This window comes from Lepidochelys olivacea (assembly GCF_965140295.1).
Source record: "Lepidochelys olivacea isolate rLepOli2 genome assembly, chromosome: 12".
Lineage (NCBI taxonomy): Eukaryota > Metazoa > Chordata > Testudines > Cheloniidae > Lepidochelys > Lepidochelys olivacea.
The window spans coordinates 36,006,370-36,033,780 of NC_140422.1; the positions used below are offsets into that span (position 1 = coordinate 36,006,370).

The 27,411-nt window shown below is 44.3% G+C and overlaps 1 long non-coding RNA gene across 3 annotated transcripts; it reads left to right on the forward strand.

The window, feature by feature from the left end:
• The first annotated feature begins 624 nt into the window (after positions 1-624).
• Positions 625-27,132, forward strand: LOC311528795. Of its 3 annotated transcripts, XR_014713703.1 has the most exons (4): positions 755-831; positions 1,390-1,551; positions 26,265-26,338; positions 26,953-27,132. It is a non-coding gene; the product is annotated as an uncharacterized lncRNA (long non-coding RNA). The 3 variants fall into 3 exon arrangements; XR_014713702.1 differs by lacking the exons at positions 755-831; positions 26,265-26,338 and adding an exon at positions 625-735; XR_014713704.1 differs by lacking the exon at positions 26,265-26,338.
• Positions 27,133-27,411: the final 279 nt, after the last annotated feature.

Here is a 27,411-nt window from a genome sequence, read left to right on the forward strand (position 1 = left end):
CCGCTGCTCAGCCCTCCTCCCCCCCCCCGGACCCAGGCCGCGCGGCTGGGGGTTGTTATTTGCCCCCCCCCCGTCTAGCTGCAGGGGGTCTCTCCACCAGGGGCCTGTACCCCCTTCGGATAAACAAACGCAAGTGACCCCTCCACCCTGGCCCTAAATCCGAGCCCCGCGGCAAGAGGCGGAGGGACGGGGCCGCTGTCCGGGCTCGGGCGCCGAGCAGAGAAGCCCCCTGGAATTGGTGGGGTTTTTTCCCCCCTTTCCCCTACGTTGTTTTGGAAGAGGCTGGTCTCCCCCAATGCCGCCTCCTGGCTCTCAGCTCGGCTGCTGCTGGGAGCTGCTTTTCATCTCCGTCGGGCTGGATTCTGCCCCCAGCCGCGCCGATCGCCTTTAACTTTATCTCGTGTCAGCGGCGTCTGTCGGGTCTTGACAGTCAGACGTAAGAAGCAAGAGGAATTCCCCGCCCCGACCAACTCCCCCACCTCCCCCTTTTCTCCCCCCCCCCCCCCGCCCGCCCGCCCCTTCGCTCAAGCTCAGCTTTGGTGGGCACTTAAAGGGACCTTTACACTCCGGCCAACTGCTTTGCAACGGAGTCTCAGGCTGCTCCTTCTCGTCCTGGGCGTCAATCCCTTCTCAATACGGCCCCCCACCCCCTGGCCCAGGAGGCCTGTGCGGGGGCGATTGGGGGGAGGGGGGCCGGGAGAGAGGGCGTTTTATTGTCTTTATTTTGCCCCGCAGGTAACCACGTTTTTAAGTCACTAACATTTTCATCCGGACGTCTCTGATTTTCAGCCCCCAAAGCCCAGTTGAGGACAGTGAAGACAAATTTGCAACGTACGAGGGAGTTTTCTAAGATCTTTGCTCTTACCGTCTCTATTCCTAAATCATGATAGAGATCAAAACGGGGCTGGGGGGGGGGCGGGGAGGGGAAGGAAAAGACAAAGCGCCTGCAGGATTTAAAAGAGACAAAAATCCAAGCCGCAGAAGCTAAGTTCCCGGGCTCCGGCCCGATGCAGACAGCTGTTTGCTGGCTCTGAAAGCCACGAGGGTTGTTTGTACACAACTCGATGAAAAAGGGGAAATGCGGCTCGCCCTGGAGTGCGACTCTCATTTGAAATGTAGCCGGAGTGAAGCTCTCCCACTTAAAAACCAAGTTTCTTATTTCTTTTGAAGATAGACAGGAACATGGGCAGGATGTTTATACAGCGAAATGTAAACATCTTCTCAGGGGTTCTTTAATAAAAAGAAATCAGAAAGAAAAGTCCCTGGTAGTTCGCATAGGGCCCCTTGCTAAGCCATATAAAATAGCGCCCGTGGCCTGTTTTGCTGCCGGGTTAGATTTTTGTTGTTGTTTGTTGTTGTTGTGATATAAACATGTGTTGATTTTTTCAGCTATGGCCAGACTTTGATCCTCAGAAGTAATGGATCATACACACACACCCACACCCCACATGGAGGGGGGGAGGAAAAGGAGGGCAAGGCCTTCATCAGACCCCCACCCACAAAAAAGTCTGACCATCTTTTCATCAGTAAAGCTGTCACTCACTAATCAAGGTAAGTCACTTTAAACTTTTGTCACCTTCTTACCAGGCGCGCGTGGTAACTTTTGCACAATTAAGCTATAAGAGGGGGGCTTGTGCGGGGGGTGTGGGGGGGAGTTTGGCTTTCACAGTTCATCGCTAGAAACTGAGCAGATGTGCTGGCTGTTGCCGTTTTCTTTCTTGTCAAGGGGGGGGGGGGAGCAAAGGCCAGATAGTACGAAAAAAAATCCACCAGAGTTTGCTCTGCTCCTGCCTGTTCTCGGCTCTGCAAAGTATCTTAGCCGAGTGAAAGGCTGAAAACCCCTCCGCCTTCTCTCCTTCCTCCTTTAATTTCCCCTTCTACCCAGATTCGCTTTTAAGGGTTTTATGATAATTTAATACCTTTTAAAAGAAAGATAGATACTGATCGGGTTTCCAAAATCCCTGTTAACGTTATTTGCAGCCAGTCGTTACTAGCCTCTAGGGCGCCTGACACATCTGTGATACCACCAACAGGGATTTCACATCAGGGGTTTGTTTTTTGTGTTTTGTGTTTTTTTTTCCTCTTGCAAAACTCAGACGCAATCTCCAGCGTTTGCAAGGGGTAGCAGAACGCATGTTTCCACGGGAAACGAGCGCATTTCGGGACTTCTGCTGCTCGGTTCAGATCTGTCAGTGTGCCTCGGTATATATTGTGTGTCACTGGCCCTTACAACATGCTAACAGGACAAAAAATGAAGCATAGATGAAACGTATGCACCGCAGACAATGTTTTTTTGATTGGTATTTCACAGCCGGTAAAATGACCTGAGCTGCGAGCCAGAAAGAAAGCTCTCTAGTAAATAGCCTTGATTCAGGGCCTGGGTTGCAGGATAATCCACATACAACTGCAATGTGACAGGGGGCTCTCTGTTTCTATATGGCCTTCTCCCCACGCCCCCGGCTACAGAAATGCGGTGAAATGGTCCCATAAACTGATATTATACAGAGGAGGGACCATCCCCCAGTGCAGAAAATTCCGTTCCACATCTCCATCTCAGAGCAGGAAGGCACACGGGTTAAAATACCATTCTATGCCAGAAAAAGCATAGAGCAAACGGGGATAACCAATCGTGAGTGTATCATGTGTTGTTGCTCAGTTTAAAAAAAAACATCAGACATTTCCCCATCTCTTCTTCAGTAAGTGAGCATATGTTTTCTCTGTTTACAGATACCAGATTTATAATGCAGAATACCCTTCTTAAATCAGCGTTTAATTGTCTTGTGAGCTTGTCTAACCTATTCTTCTCCATTGCAGCTGTTGTGTTATAGCTCAAATTATTATTTTTCTTGATTTCTTTAAAATATGAAATCGCATTGTAGGTGCCTTCCTCCCTCTCCCTCCCTCCCCCCACTTTGCTTGAAAGAAATATAGGAATGAACTCGGAAATTAAACAATTCAGAACGCAGATTATATATGTCAATTCCAGAATTGTAAACAAGGGATGCAACGTATTAAGATCTTTTGCAATTGTTTCTGGGGTGCTGATAAGGACACATGAAAAATAAAAGTCCGGCTTTACTGCTTGTATTGCAGTTCAAGTTAAAATGGTGGTAATTTACATGAGGAAGTATCTCGACTATTGTATCAGAAAAAACAATCAGCTGAAGCAAAGATGAGGCTTGTTTCAGTGGTTTTAACGAAACAATTTTCTTTAAAATAAAACAGTCTTTTGCTTCATTGTTTTCTTTGTTTCCCCCACTGACTTTTGGGAGTGTGAAGATTTTTTCCCGACGTCTTTATCTGGTAAACTTTAAAACAAAACAAAACAAAAAAAAAACCCCAGTCATAATCTACTCCGTATTTCATAGGCCTAGCTGTGGGAAAGGAAGAAATGTTACATCGTTTTATGTAATAAACTAACCTGTGTGTTTAGTAAATAACAGATTTTGGGAGTAAAGGCCAAGACATGATTTATTGTATATAGCACAAGGATTTTATTTTACAATAAATTAACCCTCGGTGTCACTATTATTATAGACTGAGAGGACCAAGTTGTTAGGTAACTTGTTAGCTTCCGTGGTTTGTTGGTTATAAAACGTCAAAATTATTCAAAATATGGTCAAGACCGGATTCTTAAAGGGCAAATAGGATATGTCTTAAATTCATTCCCTAGAAAAATGTCAGACCGGTGATTTATGTGGATAGATATTTTCCTGTATAAAACAAACCCATTAAAAATATAAGATCTCCCCTCCTTATCTGTGGCCCCGTCAGCAAAATAAACTAGATGGGGAAAATATAATTTAGAGCAATTATTGTATTTTTAAAATATGTTGACACTTTGATGGAGATTTCACATCAGACGGTTGGGCTAAAAATCAGTCCAGCGGGCCTGTAACGTTTCTATTCTTTCTTTCTTTCTTTCTTTCTTTCTTTCTTTCTTTCTTTCTTTCTTTCTTTCTTTCAATAACCCTTTGTTTTAAAATTAATTTCCAAAAGACATTTTTTCTCCTCTTTTTTTTTTAAATCTGCCGTGCTTTGTGTAAAAATAGACAAATCTGAGCTTTCTTCCTTTTCCTGCGCTGAAGGTATTTTTACTAGCTAATTGCTTAAGTGAACTAGACTCTGCAACAAGCCAGCCTGTAATCCGAGTATGGAAATGTATATAGGTAGTATTGTGGTAAGAAGAATGTGCAGTTGGGTGCTGCTTTGCTAAGAGGCCCATGTGTTTATCCGAGCGCAGACCACCCATGGAGAGGGCAGAGACAGGCGTGCGTCCTCCTCTCCACTGCCCCTGCTTTTCATTAACACCAGGGACTTCAGTTGGAGAAGCCCGCCCCCCTACTTCGCTTTCTGGAGGCGATCGCCCAAACTCCTCGCTTTAGCCCAGTGCAAACTGATGCCTAAACGTTTACATAAGGTAGGAGGGGAGGGAGTGACGGGGCGGATTCAGCCAGTGGGTTACAGACGGAGGGAGGAAGGAGGGGGGCATTTTGTTAACGTGTAAATATTCCAACCTAAAAGGTGTTGACAGGAGGGGGCACTGTTTGGGGGCGGGGGGCACGCTTCGGGCAGCTCATTGGCATCTCCCCTCTATAAGAACCTGTCCAGAAGAGGCTCCTCCAGGGGGAAAAGCCTGGGAGACGCTTGCTCCCCATCCCACCTTTAAGAGCCCAGCTGCACGTGTGCACGGCGGATTAACCAGTGAAGGTCTGGGCAAAGCTAGGGGGGGATGCAAAGCCCTCGGGGCAGTTCTAGCATCCGCGATCTGTTACTAAAGTTCGGACCCGGCGTAGGTTTCGGTCTCACGCACCATCAGCGTTTCAGCTTCTCCGGGTAGGGGGAAAAAAAAACAAAAAAACAACCACCATCGCTCAAAGCACCGTAAGTGAGTTCATGCAGGAAATATGTGGCGGAAAAGACAAGCTTTCCCGGAGCGCCGCTGATTTCCCTGGAGACCAGCAAGGCAAGAGAGCCAGCTTTAGCAACCCAGTCTTGGCCACAAGGGGTTAAAGGCAGAGGGTAGCAGGCTATTGGACGAAACAGGATTCAGATGCAGGTCCATGCCATGAGAGTGCAGCGAGGATATAACTAGCCCCACAATGCAGCATGCATACGCCATTCACTGGTCCACTTATGCTTGTGGAAAGTCACCCGGAAATCAGGGCCTACTTTCATCCCTCCCATAACGCTTATTGATTTCAAATCAGCCCTGATCGGAATCTGACTCCCTAGTCTCATTGATCCTTTTATTCATTTATCTAGAATGTGTGTTTCCCATCACACAACATACACCTATGTCTGTACAGGTCTACACACCCATGTGTACACATCTGCGCCCTGGCCTATGTTATGAATGTATAAATATGGTTTCCGTGAACAGCATTAGACGGCCTGAATAGAATATTATCTTATAGCGGAACACACACATCAGTGGGATCTTACAAGCGTAGGTTCCGAGTCGGGAGTGAGCGAAATCTACAGGGGTTTGCGGGGAGCGTGAAGATTGACCCCCCGAGTTTTGGGGCGGCTTTGCACAAATTACTGCTGCTCAGTTGTCGAATCCAGCCGCTGTTGGGTCTATTGGAGCATAAATGCAGCACTTAAGGCCTCCTGGCAGCTGCATGTTAGGAAGAAGTTCAAGCCTTGGTCGGAAAAAAGGATTGGACTTTTTAGCTGCACGGTCCCGAGGTTGCCCCAAAACACACAGTTTCAAAGACGTTCTTCAATGAAATATTTGACAACATCACAGCGCAGAAATTTACAGCCCTCTTTAGCGCAAGATTTTTGGGGAGTTTGCTGGCAAAGGAGTAGTCCCTGAAACAGAAACTAGTTCCAGAGATATTAACCTTCGAACGTTACTATTTAGATCCAAGACACAATCGCTTCCCACAGAGGAGATCTTTAAAATATCCCCATGTATTTATATCTTCGCGTACGGGTGGGTAGCGAGAATGCTTTGAGCATTTTCCCGCTGGCTGGAACTCAGATCTGCGCAGCTAACCACGGCATAAATGGGCTGGGGGGGGGGGGGGGAAGAGTCTGGAAGCGAGCTCCGCAGCCAGACAAGATGTTACTGAATTGCTATCGGGATCGGGCCCTGCCTTGAGGCAGAAGTTGGTGCCTTCTGATCAAAGGAATTAGTCTCCCCTAGCCTCCAGATACTGAACTTTCGGTCGATCTGGCCTAACCATCGTTAGATTCAAAAGAAGCTTTGTCCAGCACTTCCAGGCTGGGGCAGGAGCCTCTGATTCTGGAGTGAAAGGAGCTTTATCGCATCGATGCGTCTGCGGATGTATCAGGTAGTTGGGTGCAAGAGAAACCAAAGAAGAGCTGTGAATATTCTTATATTGAGAAAGGGAGATTAGACTGAACCTACACGTCTGATTCCTGCTACAGGGTATTCTTGTTGTCAGCTATTTGGAGGAAAGCTGTTTTAGGTCTGATCTTGCAATCCTTTCTCAGGCAAAGTTCCCAGTGAGCCTGCAGGATCGGGTCTGGCTTGTGTGTTATCTCACCAGTCCCAAGCTTGTTTTGTTTTATAACCCTCCCCCCCCCCTCCACGGGATCATTTTCTGTTGAGGCTGGCCTTTCCTTTAGTGACATCAGAGAGCAGGGTCTGGCCTGTTTCACCTCTTGCAAGGTGACGCTCCTCCGGGCCATGCGTTGCGTTCCCCAGCAAATCCGCTATTGAGCCAAACCTAGAATCCCTTCGAGACAATCATTATCTCCCATGACTTTTGACGCTATTTTCAGAATAAGCTGCTGCATGAAAAGTGAAGTAGTACTTAAAGAGAGGGGAGTACGCTGACAAAAATAAGATTAAACTATCCTTTGGAAAAACATAAATATTGATATAAATCAACGGAGCCCACCAATAAGCCTATTTCTAAGGCAAGACGCGTTTCTAACCCCAACAAGCGTTATTAACCATACAATAATCTTGCTCTGAGTAACTTGTCCAGAAGAAATGTTTAGGTCCCACGAATGTTTCAGATAAGTCATCTCTTACTTTCCTATGTGCGCTGAAAGCAAATAATTCTGAAGGAACTAAATTGGTTTGCTGAATGAAGATAAAACCGCTACAGAGTCATTAGAAGGACAATTATTCTTGTAGCATGAACAACCTTAATCCTCTGAGAGCAAGGTATTATAAACTGTATCTTCCCGCCCCCGAATTATGCTTGAATTTATTTTCGGGGTTTGCCTTTATAATCAAAATGCATTTGAAATGCCCGAATCCAAATCTTAGGTAGTTGGAGTGAGGCAAAAGTAAATGACAAAATGCGTCAAAGACAGGGGATTTTGATTTTATGTGACTTGGGAAAATAGCTGGATTTGTTGTTTGTGGACAAGGGACATAGTTGTAATTGTTGTGATGTTGCAAGAAACCCCCCCCCCCACACACACACACACACACTTTGCAAAGCTTACACCATTTTGTGGGTTTAAAAAAGTCCTGCTCGGTAGTGAGAGTTTGGGACCAAAAATAAAATACTGGTTTGTATTTATTCACAGTTGAGCGAAGGGAGAAAAAGCTTTTTCTAATATGCAGACTGAAGAGAATTAATACGGTATATTTCCATTCTATACAGGGGACAAGTGAGCGTGTTGATTTTTCTGCTAAATAAATAGCACAATGGGATGCAAAAAAAAAAAAGAAAATAACCAAATAGGTTGCAGAAGTTCCCAGGAGTTAATTTACATGTACTCTAATTGCTCTCTTTGACAATAAAAGTCTTCCTAATTTTTAATACCTAGCTGATTAATATCCAAATTAGTTCTCAGAGGAAGATAAGGTATTGTTGTCCAGAAGCACAGTGTGTTGGTACAATCATACGGAAATATCAACATGACTTTGAAAACTTAAAGAAGATAAGGAGTTGCCGAAAAATAGATCCGAATTTCTGATAGTTGAGGCGTTGTTCCAAAGTAGAAATATAAATCACCAAATCAGCTTATGAGATCAACTGTATGCTGCCTGTCCATACCTAGGGGACATACGCTTAGAACAAGGCGGCACCATTACATGCAAGACAATAGGGACTCCAGGAACTGTTTCTCCGGCAGAGGTGGGGTGCGTCTCGACTGTTTGGCAGGCACGATCCGTGCATTATTGGGAAACCTTATCCCGCCTGCAATCATTTCGTTAGAGCCCTCTAACAGGCTTTGGAGCCAAGCGCCCTCCTCTTTCGCAGAGTCAGTGAGGTCAGTGGAAAGGAGTACCGGAGGTTGGGTCCAAATGTCCCATATATGTCCATGAATCATCCCCGAAGCCAGGCATCCTAGGGAAGAGATGTTCCTGGAGAACGAATTGGGGTCCCTGGGCTTTTAGAAGGAAGCTGTGGGGGCTCTTTTGGGGAATACATGACAGCAAACTGAACTCTCTGTGTGTGTCTTTCACACACACACACACACACACACACAACGCGCATTGTTTACTGACATAATTCCCTGGGCAAGTATGATAAAAAGGACGGTCAGCTGGTAACATGGATGGGGAAGTCCAATCTGGTCCCTCCAACAACAGCCACAAAAACCTTTCCACTCATTGTGTCCAATCAAAGCTCTCCAGTTACCTGGAGCACAGCAGAAAGCCCCTTTCACTCCAGACTCACAGGCCAGCAGAGACTATTTCTAGCCACGAGGTTTGTCAATTCCAAAGTGTCAGTTTTTAGAGTAACAGCCGTGTTAGTCTGTATCCGCAAAAAGAACAGGAGGACCTGTGGCACCTTAGAGACTAACCAATTTATTTGAGCATGAGCTTTCGTGAGCTACAGCTCACTTCATCGGATGCATCCTGTTGTCAGTTGTGTCCCTTGGCTAGCTAAGGATAGCAGCGTGTATTGAACTGTAAAGCGGAAATCACGCACAAATGCCAACATTTTCAGACTAATCCCAAGAGATAACCGAAGAGTTCTGACATACTTCATCCACTACGAGACCAAATAATACCTTCAGCTCGGAAGCCTTTGTATGACCTATAGGTAGCCGTCATCACGAGCTTATTATGGCATTTAAAAAAAGCCACTCCCCAAACGCACATGTCAATCAATGCATGCTATAGATCGGCTATGTCTGGTGCGCTTTTGCGCTCACTTATCTGTGGAGTAAAAGCAGGAGGAGATTTTCGACCAAATGATCAATCAAAGTACATTTCCGTGCAAACTTTACCCTCAATGTCCCTTTCTGTAAGCCAAGCTAATGCAGATGTGCATTGTTTATAACTGCTTTAAGGAAAGATTTCCATCTGAAATTCCCACTATGTACAATTATCAGCAAGCAAGGCCTTCGCGTTAGTTAGCCACCTGCTAAGGGAAAGGCTTCTCTACATTAATCGATGATTTAGCTTCCAGAGAACGAACGGATCCCCCCCACCCCACCCTCCGCCGCCGCCCCATCCCCCTTGTAGGTGCTAAATACAGCCCCGGGCAGCTTTCTAGCAATCTCCCCCTAGTTCTCCAGCTCTCTAGGCAGAATAACCGGTTAGATAGCGAGATGCGTGCATCTTTACTGTCTGGTGCCAATAAGGGAGGTTCTGCCATTCTATTCCCAGTCTGATTCGTGAAGGCTTAAGACTCAGTTTCCCAACTGATCCAGCCTTGGTAACGTCACACTGCATGCGGGGAAAGCGTATGTAAATATTCATCATATAAGGAACATGTATCGTGCTCAAACAATGCCTCTTCGAAGTGGTGTCGTTGCCAGTGATGAGACTGTGAAGAAAGAAATAGAAGAATAGAAAATGAAGATTGCAGACAAGGATGGCAGGGTCCTTTCTTGCAAATCCCCACGCAGGGGGAATAGCCTGTCCTCACTCTGCTATTGCTGCCAGTGAGGAGTGGCAGGGCTGGGTGCGGAGACCGTGTATCGACATACATTCCAGTGGCAATCCAAAGGCCACATTCTGCTCCCTTTGGTGCCAACCGGATGATGAGGCGGAGTAAAGATTAGCCCCCTAAATCAGAGAGTCATTAACGTTAGTGGAGTGGGCTTGATCCCCTCGCGCTTCGTTTCTTCTTCGAATCATCCCCCGCTCCCCCCGTGTCCATTGGCGAAAGGACACCAGAATAACACCTTGTTTTTCAAGAGTCCTTTAAATAGACCAGAGGGCTAGGGGCAAAGCACACAATAAACCGCTCCCTGGACCGCACCCTGAACGCCACTACAATGCCCACACTTTCTCCGTCTGCAAAATGGGAATAGCAAACCCTCTCCCTAGGATAAAATAGTTAGTTATCTGTGCAGAGCTGGGATAATTTAAAGCACTAGAGATTATTCACTTTTCTTTTGCTTCAGTAAAGTTGGATATGTTTGGAAAGATCATTAAATTGTCACTTTGGCAAGACTCCATTTAACCCCTCCCTTTGTAAACAGAAATGCAGGTAGAAAAATACTTTTCACAATTCGAATTAGCTTCCACCTGATGCTGCTCCTGCAACCCTCAGCTAAGCAGAAGTTCTGTTGAGTTTAGCAAGAGGTCTGCTTCCTCCTGGGCTACAGGATTGAGCCCCCTGCCTCAACCTAGTCTCTCTCTGACAGTGAGTGAAACCAGGGCCCCATTCAAATTTCTGGCAAAACTCCCATTGATTTCAGATGAGCCAGGATGTCATCCAATGTATGTAGATTGGGCGAATGTCCACACACAGAGTTGGACAATATTACTCCGCACCCACCGATGGTTAGTTTCACCGATTATAGATTATGCCGCCAATTAACATTTGAGGAGAGGTGTTTTTTACCTTCTTGTGTCCATCATAAATCTCAAATGTAAACTATACACGAAAATTAAGGCAAAGGGGGAAAGCTCTGGACTCCTTTCTGCTGTGTAAACAATGCAAAATGACTTTTGACATATCCTCCCTACGCAGGAAAATACAATTTTCTCTTCTCACCCTCCTTTAAGGCTAAGCAATTGTTTTTGTTGGAATCTATCCCAGCGCCTTAACGCAGAAATTATCTTCAAACTGGCTCTTTCTTTTTTTTTACCTTTAACTTTTTCTTATAGGTCAAGAATTGATTTCCATTTGTCGGTCATCTGCATAGGCGAAAGCCTGATGCTTTGCACGATTCGTCTGGTGGCGTTTTCCATCACAGTTTTAGCGTTTAATTATAATTATAATTAATCTTATGGAGTCCCCACTAGTATGTGCTTAGAATATACTGCGTCTGTTAACATAGTGCGGACTCCATAGCGTTAATTATAATTATAACTAAACGCTAAAACTGGGGTGAAACAGACACAGTGTGGTATAAGCACATACCCCCCAGTCTGTATCTAACTAGAGAGGCTGTGCTTGTTAGAAATAGAACAATGTGGACAATCATATCGTTCATTTCCTATCAAAATAATCATTGAAGCGGTTAATCTCCTTTTAGGAATCTGGTTCAGGCTAAGTAGACATGCATTGTTTTTAATTAACACAAAAGAACACTCTAAGAAATTACACTCCGGGGGGAAAAAATCCGCAAAGAATTGGATTGGGGTAAATTAAAATGGAAACATGAAATATAGAAAAGCAGATAGACGAGTCTCTGCAAAACACAGGTATTTGGTTCTGGAGTGACTAGCGCTCTGCCATTAAGCAGTTGTTTTCTCCATGAGTCCATCTAATTCTAGGGTCTGATAGATTAAGTTTTCTTATTCTACCTTTATATTTCGTGTGTGTCTCTCCGTCCGTGCCGGGCAACCTCTGGAGAAATTTATTGAAAATGCAAAATACCAACCCTTAAATTCGATTGCTTTCTCCTTAGTCACACGTTGATTTTTAAAATAGTTCACTGGTTGGAGGGCAAAACACTCGGCTCCTGACAGCTAATCTCCCCCTCTCCAGTCCTTAAAATATGCCTCAAAAATATCAGTTTGCAGCTAATCCAATTAAAATCGATAAATCAAAGAGAGATGGAGGCAAAAGTTTAATCTTATCGTTTTGTCTGTCTCAGAAATCACTGGAAACAAACTGCCTGAAACAAGGGAATTTGGATGTATATCTTAAAGGAATAAGAACACCGAATGAATGATACAGTAACCATGTTTTACACACTGAGTTTATTGCTCTGACATTCTGGGTAGTCTACGGTTAAAACACAAAAATCCTGAACACTTCCCCCTGGAGATTGATATTATTTGAATGTTGCAAAAACACTAATTTAAAGCACCGTAGACGATCAGGAAATGTATCCGTTGAGCGGGGAGGTCCTGGATGAAATTGTGGTCCTAAAATATCTGCTGGGAGTTGTTTTAAAATTATTTTAGGAATCTCCACGCAGAGCTAGAGCGGAAGGTTTACGAATGCCGCTCTGAATTGTCGCATTCGTTTCCAGACAGAGTTGTTAAAGCCACGGTATGCATCCGATGAAGTGAGCTGTAGCCCACGGAAACTTATGCTCTAATAAATTGGTTAGTCTCTAAACTGCCACAAGTCCTCCTTTTCTTTTTGCAGATACAGACTAATACGGCGGCTACTTTAAAGCCTACATTATTTGTGGTGCGGGGAGATTATATCTTGTCGAGTCACCGGATTTAAAATCACCCCAGCATTGCACTAATCGAGAGCTTTCCTCCGCCGACTCTCCAACGATTGCCGCCTTCTTTTCTATCCCATAGTTTTCAGCTTGTATTTCGAGCGATCATGGAGGGAGAGATCCCTTCTCTTTATCTGTCTACTCCCAACCGCCTCCATCATTCTGAAACTTCCAACACCGAGCTGAGAGATAAAGCAGACAGTGATTGCAACGCGGCCTGGGTTCCCGGTTTCTACAGAACAGAGCTCCCCGCAGGCATCGGAGATGGATAGATCATGGATGTGAATCAGAATCCGCACCCGGCTCCGGGCTGCGCCTGATGTTGCTATTTGCCTCTTCGCTTTGGAATCTTATTTAAGGTTACAAGGTTATATTACGCCGTGTAAAAACCAGCGCACTCGATGGAAAGGGGCGATGTCCGAGCAGACCTGCTCAGAGACGAGCCCTGCTCTGTGCGACGAAGCCGATTGTGAGCAGCCCCGAGCGAGAAATAGAAATAGATCTGCCCCATAGCGAGACCAGAAATTACAAGAAGGCGAATCGCAGCAGACACTTCTGTAGGTATTTATTGCAAAAACCAACAGGAGGGCAAAATGCTAAGCACTTAAACCGTATACAAACCGTTGTCTATATAGCCGTGGCATCTGGGGAGAGATTGTGTCATATTCACAAGAATATGAACTCCTCTGATGGATGTTAAAGCGGTATAAAGTGCTTTGATTAAAACAAATATACGTGTGTTGTGAAATTAGCGCCGGGGTGTCAGAAAGGAGAGTGATAACACAGGGAAAACGTTTCAGACCGCAAAGCTATAAGAGAAGCCCTGTGTCTGATTTGCACAGATTTCACTTAATTAAAAGAAGCTATTTCTCTGGAATGTTCTCCAAGGTCACCCTGAAACTGTAAAGTGTTTGGTTCATCTGTTTGAAGAAAAGAACAGGACTTCCAAGTTCTGGTGAACAATAGCGTGTGCAGATAAATTAGACACGTGCGGGGACAGGTACATTTCCCTCCAAAACTGTAAAGGGGGAAGGAGAAAGGAGGCAGACAGAGAGCAAAAAAAAGTCCCCACATGTAAAATAACGAAATAAACACTGATCCCCTCGCTTCAGAAGGAGGAGTTTCTCTGTTTCTTCCCTGTTTCTCGACCCAGAGCCAGCAGAAAAAGCAAAGCAACCTACCTCGCCCAAAGCAACTGTCACCAAGAGACTGAATTCTGCAAGCAGTGTTGAACACAGAACCTTAGATATTGTCTGAAGTTGTGGGACAAGAATGGAGAGAGACTGAGAACAAGGACTAAAAAAAAAATTAACCTACCAAAGTTTTGTTATACAGGATAGTTTAGCTGTGTGTGAATGTCAATGGATATTTTTTCCCCTTGAAAAAAGTAAAAAACACCAAAATAGAGTTTTGGAGGTGGGAGATCAGTTGTGGGGTATACATGAGTGTGTGTGTAAATATATAGATAGATAGATATAGTATTTTAGTATATATCGACATTCAATGAATGTCTATATATATTTTAAAATACTTGTACATCTATATAAGTAAGAAGTCTTGAGAAAGAGAGAGCCATGTACACACATATTCATTCACACACTAAAGGCAAGCTAATATGCTTTGTGAAAGCAACGAGATGGTCTCTACATTCACTTTACTGGCTTAGTAGGTGGCCATGTATATTTTGGTTGAGTGGTGTTTATGTTAATAAAAGAAGGATGAGATTACAAACAGACCACTGAATGCCCTGAATTTTGCTGCTGGATTGGTAAACTGTATACGTAATCAGTTTCTGTGAGCAAATATGATTGTTGTCGTTTTCACAGAAACACATTTGCATTATTTGGGGAGATTTTCTGTGTGTGGTTATTGCTGCTTTTGTCTTGCTCCAAGCTGTGGAATATGTTTTCCATCAGCTCCTAAGAAAGCTACAGTCGAGACAAGGACAGACTAGCTTTGGTGCTGGGATTGGATTTGGAAAATAACTGGAAGTGCACACGAAAGATGTATGAAAAGCACTCAGATTTGCAGCGTTTTTGGTACAGTTTCAAACGGCCCGATTCTCTTCGCCCAGTGGAGTAGGCAGGGCAGGATCGGGCATTTAAACACTCCTCCAGAGGCTCCCCCCCGCAGAGCTCAGAGTTCCCGGTTTTCGATGATCAGGGCTAACACATATTGGCACGTGGCCTTTGATGATCCCACCTGAAATAGTAATAACTGTAGGAGCCCTGGGGTTGAGAAATACCTGATCTTTCCAGGACTATTTCAAGCAGACCCTTCCAAAGATTACCATCTGCTCAAAAATCAGTGACCTACCATGATTTCCCCAACATCGATGGCCAAATCTTTTGCCCACTCCCTTTAAATCAGACCGGCAGCCAAAGGGCTCGATTTTAAAGTCCTTAGCCAGACACTGCTCCCCCTGACCTCAGCAGGGGTTTTTACCCTAACTGCAGGATCCGGCTGTTGGGTCAAGCGGACTTTTCAATCAGTCAGTCACCATCGCTAAATATTTAGGGCCCCAGGGACTGCACCGAATTCGAATCTTTCTTTGGGATATTGGTACATGCGCCCGTATCAATGCATTTGATGGGATCTCTTGCGTGCAGATTCCTTTTAATAAATCGGATTTTCACCATCTTCCCCTGTCCTCATCCTTAGGTAAAAAATTATTTCAGTGCCCACAAATTACGTCAGCCTTTTCAATATAGGTGTGTGTCTCCTTCGCTGGCTTCCCACTTTCCTTTTTGCGCGTAAACAGTTCTCGACAAGAGGACAGTTGTTAAAGCAGGGCTGGGTCAGGACAGTTTTAGATTCATAGGTTTTATTACTGTTGTGTTTCCTCGTGGACCAAACTACAATGAAAAAACGAAGTGTAAACAAGGCCCGTTTGAAGAGGGTATTAGCAAGAGTTAGGAATGAGCGTGAAACTTTCGCAGGCCAGAATGTAACAGAACAAGAAAGACAAAACCATCTCCACAATAACCTCGGCACGAAAGAAACACGATTGCTTTGCCCCAGTAAAGTTCCATGGAGAACTTCTGCATTGGTTTTGGTGGCAGAGAGGAAAGCGATGCCTTCTCGAGGCATTGAACTTGTTAAAAGCTTCAGGCGTTAGACTCAAGCATTGCAATTGCGTTTTTAGCTCTTATCTTGTATTCCTCAGGATTTTACCCTAAAAGGGGTTTCTAACTTCCTTTGGTGCCAACGGTGCTCCTCGCTGGATGCTTCATTTGTGTGATCTACACCTGGTCCCGCCCGTTCTTTCGGGCGCATCGAGCTAAGGTTTAGTGCCTGGACAATACATTATAAAAACAGACTGTAACTAATGTGTTAAGATTTTTCTTTTTTCAGGACAGAAAAGCTAGTGCAAGAGCGCTCGTTTTGACAGATGCAGAAACCAGCCAAAAATACATTGTAGACACCTGGGCCTCATTTCCCCCAAACCTGAATCACCTCTGTTGACTTAAAGTCACTTTTGCAGAGGTGGGCTACCTGACTTCCTGCTGTTTAAAAACGGGGACGCGTTTTCTCGCGAAACCTGGAATTTCTCCAGTCGCATCGGAGTAATAATTCCTCCCAGGACATCTCGACTGTATCGAGTTAACCCCCAAGCCACCCTTCCGTCGGCGTCTAGAAAGAGTTAAAGGCGCGGAGAACGAATTCTCCTTGGAGCTGGTCGTGTTTCGACCCTCTTCGGTTTTTCCCTGGACGGGTTTACTTCCAAGGGTGTTTAACCGTGTGCGCGGCACAATTAGGCGGGGAGGGTTCCTGTTAATAATAAAAGCGCGAAGCCGACCCACTTGGGGTCTCATACGCGAACCTCCCCCGCTACACCTTTCCCAGCGCCGGTGTCTGGCCGCCCTGCCTTCCCGTCGGAGCTTCCAGCACCACCGGCGACGCTGTGTCCCCGCTCAGCAAGGCGAGGCAAAGGCAGATGAAAGTGATGTCACATTAATGTCAGCCAACAACTCCAGCCCACACAGCCCTGATTGCCCCTATTAATCTTGCCAATTTGTCTGTCAGCACTTGGCTAATCCGTAAATAGCCTTCGACAGGTGCTTTATGCTTCCGCCACATCCTTGCTTCTCCCCTCCCCAGTCAGCTCGCTTCAGTGGGGACAGTGACTTTCTCCTCTTGAACTGTGAGGGGGTTGGTTTTTGTTTTGTTTTGTTTTTTTAAAGAAAACTTTCCAGCTATTGTTTAGTCTGCGCGGGGGATGCTAGGGTCCTCCCGAAAGGAAGTCCTGGTGCGGGGAGGAAATGTGCGAGAAACAAAGGGGGACTACCTGGCTGCAATTTACACGCTGCTTGGCAATCCGCAACCTCCTCTTTGGCAAGGATCTCTCTCTTTCTGTAGAAGGGATCGATGCCTACATATTGCCTAGCTGAGCTGGAGCCCATTGGAAACAAGGCTTTAAAATAAAATGGACAATGTTTAGGCGCACGAAGGGATGACTCCTACCTAGTCAATTTCCGGCTCTGGGTCCCATCTTAAACCGCTATCCAGTTTGCTGATGGTCAAATTCCATCCACCAGTGTCCGATTCCACGGGCTGTTAATTGTTCTGACCTTACGGCGCCTACCCGGCGCTGACAGTGTGCTTGGGCAGCTTCTGCCCCGAAGACCATACAGCCTGACGTGGCCCTGCGTGGATTTTATAGACGAGATCAAGTGAAAGATCCTGACCAAAGCTTGAGCGAGAGAGAACACATTTTCCCCGACGCAATTTTATCCTACAATTAAACTTAAGGTCAAATATTTTCTTCGCTACGCTATCAGAAATTCCACCCCCTCATTACAGTGTATAATGACAGGTTTCAGAGTAGCAGCCGGGTTAGTCTGTATTCGCAAAAAGAAAAGGAGGACTTGTGGCACCTTAGAGACTAACCAATTTATTTGAGCCTGTTTCCTCTTGTTTTTTCCTCCCCCCCCCCTCCAGATGTTCTGGTTTAACTTGGATTTAAACTTGGAGAGTGGTCAGTTTGGATGAGCTATTACCAGCAGGAGAATGAGTTTGTGTGTGTATGGGGGTTGGGGGTGTGTGTGAGAAAACCTGGATTTGTGCTGGAAATGGCCCACCTTGATTATCATGCACATTGTGGGGAGAGTGGTCACTTTGGATGAGCTATTACCAGCAGGAGAGTGAGTTTGTGTGTGTGGTTTTTGGGAGGGGGGTGAGAGAACCTGGATTTGTGCAGGAAATGGCCCAACTTGATTGTCATGCACATTGTGTAAAGAGTTGTCACTTTGGATGGGCTATCACCAGCAGGAGAGTGAATTTGTGTGGGGGGGTGGAGGGTGAGAAAACCTGGATTTGTGCTGGAAATGGCCCAACCTGATGATCACTTTAGATAAGCTATTACCAGCAGGACAGTGGGGTGGGAGGAGGTATTGTTTCATATTCTCTGTGTGTATATAAAGCCTGCTGCAGTTTCCACGGCATGCATCCGATGAAGTGAGCTGTAGCTCAGGAAAGCTCATGCTCAAATAAATTGGTTAGTCTCTAAGGTGCCACAAGTCCTCCTTTTCTTATTACAGTGTATAGTTAGCCATAAAGTAGGGGTTGTGTTGAATGGAAGATTGGAATTAGTGTGGTGTAGGGTGCAATCTTGCCAGCTCTGGGCTTTAGCACTGTAAGCTTAAACACTGGTTTTTGACATCTAGGCAGCCCTATTAACGACGAAAGCTGAGTCCGGAGAGCTTCCCTCTTCCCCCAAAAGGATTGTTTTATTTCACCTTGGCCACTTTGCTTATGTTAAACGGCTCGCGCGTACTTTTTAAGCACTTCACCTCGTAGCAACCTCCCGTTGCGCTTTCTCTGGAGAATGCCTCAGTTTGTGAGGATTAATGTGACAGGGGTTGGCTTTACTATCCAGGACAGGGGCTCGTTTTTAAAAGACGAGGCTGGCGCTGCCTTTTCCGGATCCTTTGCTCAGCTACAAGGCAGGAGCATCTTGTAAAGTGGTCTCTCTGTAGGATCGCTCAGATCCAGGGAAGTCACTGGGGAATCTTTCCAGGAACGTTTTCTAAGGTTTTGGATCAGACCCTAAAACACACGCATACAATAAAATACAATTCTTATCCGCAAGTTCACGTCTTCACCTGAATTTCCTGTGGGTAGACGGACCGTCTAGTTCCAAGCAATTATTTTAATAAACTAAGGCGATTAATCCACCTGTTCTGGAGTCGACCTGCAGTCTGAGGACATGTCAGGAAACGACTCGCAACCCTGCACGGTGCAAATATTTGGACGAAAGACAGGTAGGAAGGATTCTCCAAATGTTTACCAAAGGCTGTTGATAGGCTCGGGATTTATAACCATGTATAATCTCTGCCCCCACACAAATTCCCGAGCAGGTGCATCTAGTTTCAATGTGACATGTTGTGGGTGGTGTGGTGGGAAAGGGGAGAGAGGTTACTACGCAATTCTAGGCATCCCTGATGCCCTGTAGTCCGAGCTTGCTCCCAGTGAAGTCAATGGCCAACCTCCTGTTTACTCCCATGGCTACTGGATGAGGGCCAAAGTCAATTTCAGTGATTCAGGGTCCCTGCTCATAATTAAAACAATTACTGGCCTTTTTAAACCCAAGAAATGCATCTGTTTTGTCATAACCTCGGAAAAGATTAAAAAGCTGGGCTTGCTTTGAGTCTTGAGAACAGAAAACTGGGAGGGAGGGGATCCCATAGCCCTCTTCAAATATATTAAGGGCTGTTGTAAAGAGGCCAGTGATCCGTTGCTCTCCATGTCCTCTGAAGGTAGGACAAGAAGTAACTGGATTAATCCGCAGCAAGGAAGATTTAGGTTAGATATTAGGGAAAACTTCCTGCCTATCAGGGTAGGCAAGCTCTGGAATAAGACTTCCAGGGGAGGCTGTGGAATCCCCATCATTAGAGGGTTCTAAGAACAGGTTGGACAGACACCCATGGGGGGTCTAGGGTTACTTGGTCCTGCCTCAGTGCAGGGGCTGGACTCGATGACTTTGAGGACCCTTCCAGCCCTGCATTTCTACAAAGTGTAACGAAACAATTGCTCTGGATTACTTAGGCCTATCAAAATATGTATCACAACACTAACTGCAATATTGTCATTTAATTCTCTCTAAATAATACATGTTTACTTTCCAAATTATATGCTAGGATTCTAAATAGACCAGTCTCATTCCCTAATAGAGTGTAGGGAAAAATCAAGGCAAAGAGAGATGAAGGCCCAGATTGCAAAGGTCTGTAGACTCATAACTTGCCACTGAAATCGGTGGATGCTCGTTGCCTAAATATCTTTGAGGATCTAGGTCCAGGTGATCTGACCAATGTCATGCAGCAGGTCATTGGCAGAGATGGGAACAGAAATTAGGTCTCCTGACTCCCAGTTCAGTACCCGCTCCTCTAAGCCACTCTGCCTGGACAGCAATTATTTTGTCAGCATAAATGTATGTGTGCTTACTGAGAGAATCATTATGATTATCACAGTCACATAGGAATTGTCATACTGGATCAGCCCCGCCCATCTACTCCAGTATCCTCTCTAACAGCAGTCAGTTTCAGTGCTTCAGAGAGAGGTGCAAGAAATCTACCAATAAGCACTCCTACCAACCACTTACAGAAAATCACTAGCATGCAAAATGAGAAAAATCAGCGTAAAATTAAGTCACTCCAGTCTGGCAATTTCCCCTGCCTCATCCCCCTGGTTCTGGTTTTTAAGGTTTTATTCTGTGCTAGAAACACTAACATGAATTTAGCATGCAACAGACTAGAGAGGATTTCAGAGGACGTGCTTTTTTTAGTAACAAACAGCAATCCTATCTGCTGCAGAAAAGCCTTTAATTCATTACAGCTTTGTACTACCACAATTTGCTGACTGCTCAGATGGGTGGATACAATGGCTCCATTGTTGTGTCTGAGGGAGATCCCATAATTGCACGCTGTTGATTAAACAGTATGTTTTCTATTTTGTTATCTGATTGATTTAAATGATTTTTCTAAGATAGGTTTTAAAGGGGGGGGAGGGGTTGAGGCTTACCCTCATTGTGTTTAAGAAATGAAGGGAAATGGCTGAATTATTTATTTATTATGGGAACTGGGTATTTTTTCTCCAGAGCAGGGATTGAAGAGTAAAACATAGGAGAAGGTATTCAGAACTCTGTCAATTCAGTTTTTGTGCTCAGTGAAGTTTTAATGTAGACTCAAGAAATTAAATCCTGGTTTAAATGCAAGTCTCAATGCAACCTCAAATATGGAGTCATGCCTCTATAATAATTCAAACTAATCTGGATTTTTCTTTTCCTCAAACTATTAATTAGCACTCACCCAAACAATGTTCTTAAAGAGGTTTTCAGATTATGCTGTTGGGCCATAGACTGACTCCAAGATATAAACTGTGATTGTGCCACAGAGTAACAGTCTGACCTGCTTGTGTAAATGGACACATAAGATGACCCCTAGATCCAAGCCCTCATTGAAGTCAGTGGGGGACATGGATCCGCATTCACGTTGCACTCCCTCTTAGTACCCGGCCTTGGACCGGAGAAGCTAATGATCCAACCAATGGACCAAATTCGGTGATGAATCCTGGTTACGTGCCACCTGAGGCATGTTGCGCATCTGCTAAGAAGATTGAAGTCAGTGGGCACTTTACTCTGGATTTCAGTGGGAGCAAGTGCAGGGTCTTCTATGGTGAATCACAAAGGTTAAGTGTGGCTCTGTCTACATGGCAAGTGTGGCTGTGATTCTCTAAACATCTGTCTTCATTATGACAAACGTGGTTGAGTTGTGCCCACTCCTCTTTCTTTCTTCTTTCTTCTTTTCCTCCAGCTTTCTTCACAACACAACCATGTATCAATCAAATTTGTGCATCTAATATTGGGCTAAGCTGCCTTGCATTGACCTAGTTGTGGAAGCATCAACCTAGTTATGGAAACATACTTAAATCTGGCTCCCACCGACCTGAGTGCCTTTCTACGCTGAGTTAGTCATGTCATCTCCCTGAGCGGCGTAGCGGCACGGTCCATGTAATGAGGTAATGCAGACACTGCATTGCTTACGCCGACTGTTACTGACTTTCAGGAGCCATTGCACAATGCCCCACACTGAGGATACAATCGATACAAGTGCTTCTGGTGAGGATGTGCACCACCGGCACAAGCAGCCACCTGCACACACACAAGTGGTTTGATAACAGTGGCTGTATGCCGGCATCAGTTAGGTCGACATAATTTTGTAGTGTAGACGTGGCCACATATCTACAACATTTCTTAACTTTAGGCCTCTATTATGTTCCAGAGATCTGTACATCAGAGGGGACGTGGCAGGTGGGGAGAAGGCTGGAGAGCCTTCTTGCATGGATCACCTCTTCCTTCACCGGATGGGTGATCAGACAAGTAGGCTGGGGTACCAGGATATGGCCAGCACAGTAAGTGCAGCCTAGGGCTGTCAATCACAGTAAGACTCTGTGGGTCATGTGGAAGGACTAGGCTGGGTGAGGAGTGGGCAGGACTGGGTAGTGGGAAGACACATCATCCTCTCACCCAGCGGCCCAGCTGAATTCTCCGTGGAGAGATAGTACAGGCTTCCAGCTATATTACCCTTTCTGCACCACAGCCAGCTGGGGTGGGAACACAAGACATGCTTACTGCAAGCCATTACTCTAATGGGATACAAAGTTAGAAGTACTGTATCAATGCGTATAGGCGAACCAGATCTCTGCCTTACTTAGCCAAGCAGTCCTACTGAGGTCAATGAAATTATTGCAAAACCAGTAGGATTTGGCCCAAGGTTAACTAAAGTAGAAACAAACTAGCTAGGGCTTTTAAATTCACTGAGTTTGGGTTGGAGACTGCAAGTGATAGTTTGTGGTCCAGAGCAGAGTGGTGGTTATATATATTTATTTTTTAAAGGGAACCATTATTGACAGATGGAAAGGTTTTTATTCCACAGAATTTTACTGGCTGATCTTCCAGGGAACATGCAGAATTTTATGGCCACATTCTGCACTTGGTTTCCCTGGCATAAATCCAGGCCTGGGGCTGTATTATCTTATCCGGTGATGCTGTGAAGGAGATGATCTGAGTGTCCCTGTCCTGTTCCCAGCCCACCCACCCCCCTTCGTTGCCCCAGGACTGAACCCTGAACCTGCAGAGAAACTTTCATAAGGCCTGGAGGTGACTGGGCGGGGGGGAGGGGGGGAAAGTCCCGTGGAGATAGCTATGGCTGCTTCTCCACAGGGATTTCAGGGAAGCAATTTGGGTATTACAATTGCCAGTACTGAAGTCTTTTAATATGGGAGGAAAAGTATCTTTCTCGGAAGGAAAGGAAGTTGAGTATAGAGTGGGCATAGATATAAGCTGTACAATACGCTTTCTCCTAATATAAGATAACGGTGTATTTCTTGGTGTCACTTGTCTTACTGAGCTGGCTTGAGTTCTGTTAGAATGTGGATTGCTGAAAACTATTCTCCATGGAATGAACAGTTACAGTCCAATGCATGAACCATACAAACCAGTTTCATTATAGCACGGAAACTGAGCGCACTGAGAGTCAGTCAAAAATAATTTGATGTGAAGTCTCTCCGAGAAATGTTTGTTTTAACTGGCATGGAAGGGCCAAATAACATGCCTTGTTCTAGAAATATCGACGTCAGTGGTCCATGAACATGGTCTCAATGCCTGCATATAATGGGTTGCAGTGACAGACCCTATATCTACATCTACATTACAGCTGTTTGAAAATGTTTTTATTATTAATTATTATTATTCCATGAGGAAAAATATGAATAATAGAAAAGTATTTTAATCCAAATTCTCAGTGCAAAAAAGTGACTTTTCATTACAAAACTGAATATATATAGATTTGTGAATTTTTTTTTTTGAGGAAAGCTGACACTTCCTGTGAAAATATTCTTTTAATCAAAAACCCCATTTTCTGTGTAAAAAAAAAAGTTTAAATAGAATTTTTTCACCACTTCTATTCTACATAGTAGCTGGGGTGATGGGTTTAATCTCAGTCAAACAAGGGTGAATGAGAAGGCAATGAGGAATAATTGGCAAAAGCAGGAACTCTTCATGATTAACGAGTGCAGCAGCAGCAAGGATGATCCAGTAATTAAAGCACGACTGTAAATCTTGGGAGACCTGGGCTCAATTCTTGGCTTTACCACAGATTCCCTGTGTGACCTTGGGCAAGTCAGTTGACCTCTCTGTGCCTCAGTTCCCATGTGTAAAATGGGGTAATAGCATTTTCCTACCTCACACAAATACATTAAAAATTGTGAGCTGCTCAGTGACGGAGACCTTAGATAGAAGGAAGGGATATTTGCAGCATGTGCTAAACAAGTTGTAAAAGCCTCTGGGGCAGTCTCCCAGCATTTATGTGGCTGATCAATTTTGTTCTCATTGACCTTGGCAGTGGCACTGGGCATAGGTGCTGGAACGAGGGGTGCTCCCACACCCCCTGGCTTGAAGTGGTTTCCATTATCTACAGAGTTTACAGTTTGGTTCAATGGCTCTCAGCACCCCCACTATACAAAGTGTTCCAGCACCCCTGGACTGGGGCAATATTTTCTGGGGCAACACTTAATTGCTCTTGAACAATTTCTTCACTGTATTATGAATATATTCCATGTGGTCAAGCTACAAAGAGTCCCACACTACAGTCCATTTCTGATTACCCCGAGGCACTAATTATCTGCAGTGCATTGTCAATGTGCATTTTACAAGTAAGTGTACTTTAATAGCAAGAATACAGGACAGGGAATCAGGCATTCTCATTTCCATTCTTCCCTCTGGCACAAAACACTTCACGGTCCCTCTGAGTCCATGACATTTCCTCATTTGTAAAGTGAAGTATTAATATCTACCTTGCAAGTGTGTTGAAAGGCTTAATGAATGACTGTTTGAAAAGCATGTTGACATTTTTGGTATCTCACCGTAGAGTATTGTAAACTGGTTGGAGCAGGGGCTGTCATTTACTAGGTTTTTACGTTCTCTGCACCATTAGGTCTCAAAAACACAGGCACAATATAAACAATACATACTAATAAGGATGATGAGGTCTAAACTTAGGCTCATGCTAAATATACTGATTGAAAGCTTAGTTCTTAAGAAGTTGTTGAAGTTAGTATAAAATTTAAGAAAAAAGCGCAGAGATGAAGACCTACTGAAGCACCTTCTATAGGCACCCTAAATTATTATTGCCACATCAGACTATTTGGCAAGTCTTCTTTTCCCCCCATCTAGTTTTTCTTTATTTTCACAGAGCTTAAAGGCCAGATCTTGCACTTGAAAAAGACAATGCAAAACGTCTCTTGTCTTCAGTGAGTGCAGGTTTAGCCCATATTGTGGATAAGGGGGAATACTGCAAAAAACATTTACAAAATTTTGAATGAAACCCACAAGTTAATTCCAGTGGCCTTTGTGATAAGTAGTGTTGCCTACTAGACAGAGCACTAGACTAGGACTCAGACTTGAATTCTATCCATGTCTCTGCCACTGGTCTGCTGGATGGCCTGGGGCAAGTCACTACGCTGCCCCGGGCCGCAGTTTCCTATCTGTAAAATGGGGATAAATGATGGGGGTCCTTTGAGGTCTACTGATGAAAAGCACTAGATAAAAGCTAGGTATTATTTATTCACTTCCCATGAACAATCGTACCAGTGGAATTCTATTTGTCAGAATGAGCCTTTCCTGCTGAAGATGACGTGCTGTCCTTCTACAGATGTTCCTCTCCGCTAAATGCATCAAGACCCTGATCTAATGCCCAACTGAGGTCACTAGGAATCTTTCCTTTGATTTCAATTAACATTAGATTAGGCCCTAGGGTCAATTCCTGTCCCGTTTCCCCCTAGCTTGTGAGTTCTAAAATAAGGCCCCTACCTCTAGATTTAGACATCGGAAAATCAGGCCATCATTTACAGGTGCTGGGCATCCACCATGGCTAATGAAATGAATGGGAGATAATGCCTAAATATGGATTTAGGTGCAAAATTTTCAAAAGCACTTTAAGTGACTTAGGAACCTGCTCCATTTTTAGAAGTGGAAGTCAATGGGACTTAGGCTCAAAAGTGCCAGTGGGGTCAGACATTTAAAGGCATTCACATTGCACTTCTGAAAATCCCACCAGTTGCCTATTTATGTCTTTAGCTGCCTAAATACCTTTAAAATTCTGGCCCGCTGTCAGTTTTGAAAAATGGGGCAGGCTTATAAGTCATTTGAAAATTTTACTTTTGGTGTCTTAAGTTAGGCACCGAAGTTTGAAAACTTAAGCTTAAGTCAATTTCTTGCCTTACATAGCTCAAGAAATATTCAACGCACTAATATCTGTTGCATGGAGCCATGCTTATGTCATTACTTTAAGTTCATTTAGCTATGGTTCTTGTTAGCTACTTGATTATTGCATGAGGTAATATAGTTACACAGGGTTTGCCTTGATTTAGTTAATCATTTCAGTGATGCATAATATAAAAAAAGGATAAAACAAATTGTCTCCATAAAAACAGAAAGCCAGCAATGGTTTCATGTCACATTTTAGCAAAAACATCTGTAATTGTCCCCACTCACTGAATGTGAAGCATTAATGATCATCCTCCACTAAACTCAGTTTCAGCTCTGCTGTGCATTAGGGAAGGAAAAGTTAACACAATCCCAGACAGAAAGATATTGAAACAAGCTGCCCTTTTCTCTTTTCTTTTCTTGTACTTTCGTAATTCTGCCACAAACCATTTTTTTTTTTCCTTTCTCTTCTTTACAGGTTTTTGGCTAGCCATCCTGACCTACTCTGAGGAATTTTCGTGCACAGGAGCTTTGACTTTGCAAGCGTGCTGTGTATATAATCTTTCTCTGAAGATCTTCTACAGTATAGTTAGAGAGAGAGAGACAATGATTGTATGATATGCTGCCCAAAGAATATCCAAAATACACAACTTTTAGCTTCAGCCATTGGTGGTTGTCAAATGGTAGTTGAACTACATACATAGGTTTCCCTATTTCCTTTGTGTAACTGTTGGGCACAAGTGTCAGTTTTATTTACCATTGAATGACTACGGTTTTACCTCAGTGTGGCTCTCCTGGTTTCAGTATCTTATACTGGGCCTGAGCTACTGGTAAGGATAGCAATATCATCCCCTCAGTGGTGCACATTTAGGGTGGACCTGTGGGGATCCTGGAGTACTAACGAGGCCTCCTTTGATTGCTGGGCAGACCAACCCAGCCTCTTTAATGCATTCTCATCAACGAGGACAGATCACAAAAAAACGGTCATTCCCTCAATAGTGGGAGTGGGATGGTTGCCCCTTAATCCACTACACTTCTGTTGGAATACCTGTACAACAAAATGTTGTACCTTTCTCTTCCTAACTCCTAGTGCATATTGTATCAGGCTGATAATGAGATGAACCTCGCTAATTGTAATACTAAGTTGCAACCATTTTTCTTCTCAGAGATCTGTGAGTATGGATGGCCTGGGATCACATGGCTGCACTGACATCCTCCGTGTTCTCAGTTGTCTGGAGAAGCTGCTAGATTGAGTTTTTGCAAAACAATATGCAGGACTGATAAAGAAATAATTCAATATTTATTTCTGCTAGACTCTTAATAGCCCTCTTGTATGTACTCTGGCATTTGCTCTTTATTACACTTTGTCAGTTTAATCTTGTTGAAGTGAATGCTTCACTACTTTTTCCTTTCACAAATAAACTCCATGATTTAATCAAATTCCATGTCTCGGCGATTTTTCAAATTTGTTGCCATGACCACTAATGGGGAAGGTGAGAATTAGCATAATCAGTGTATAAATGAGAAAATTGAAGTGGAGACATTAAATGCCACATTTAAAACAAAAAATGACCTCAAGTTATATACCTGAAATGTTGGACTCATAGGGAATGGGGAGAGAAAGA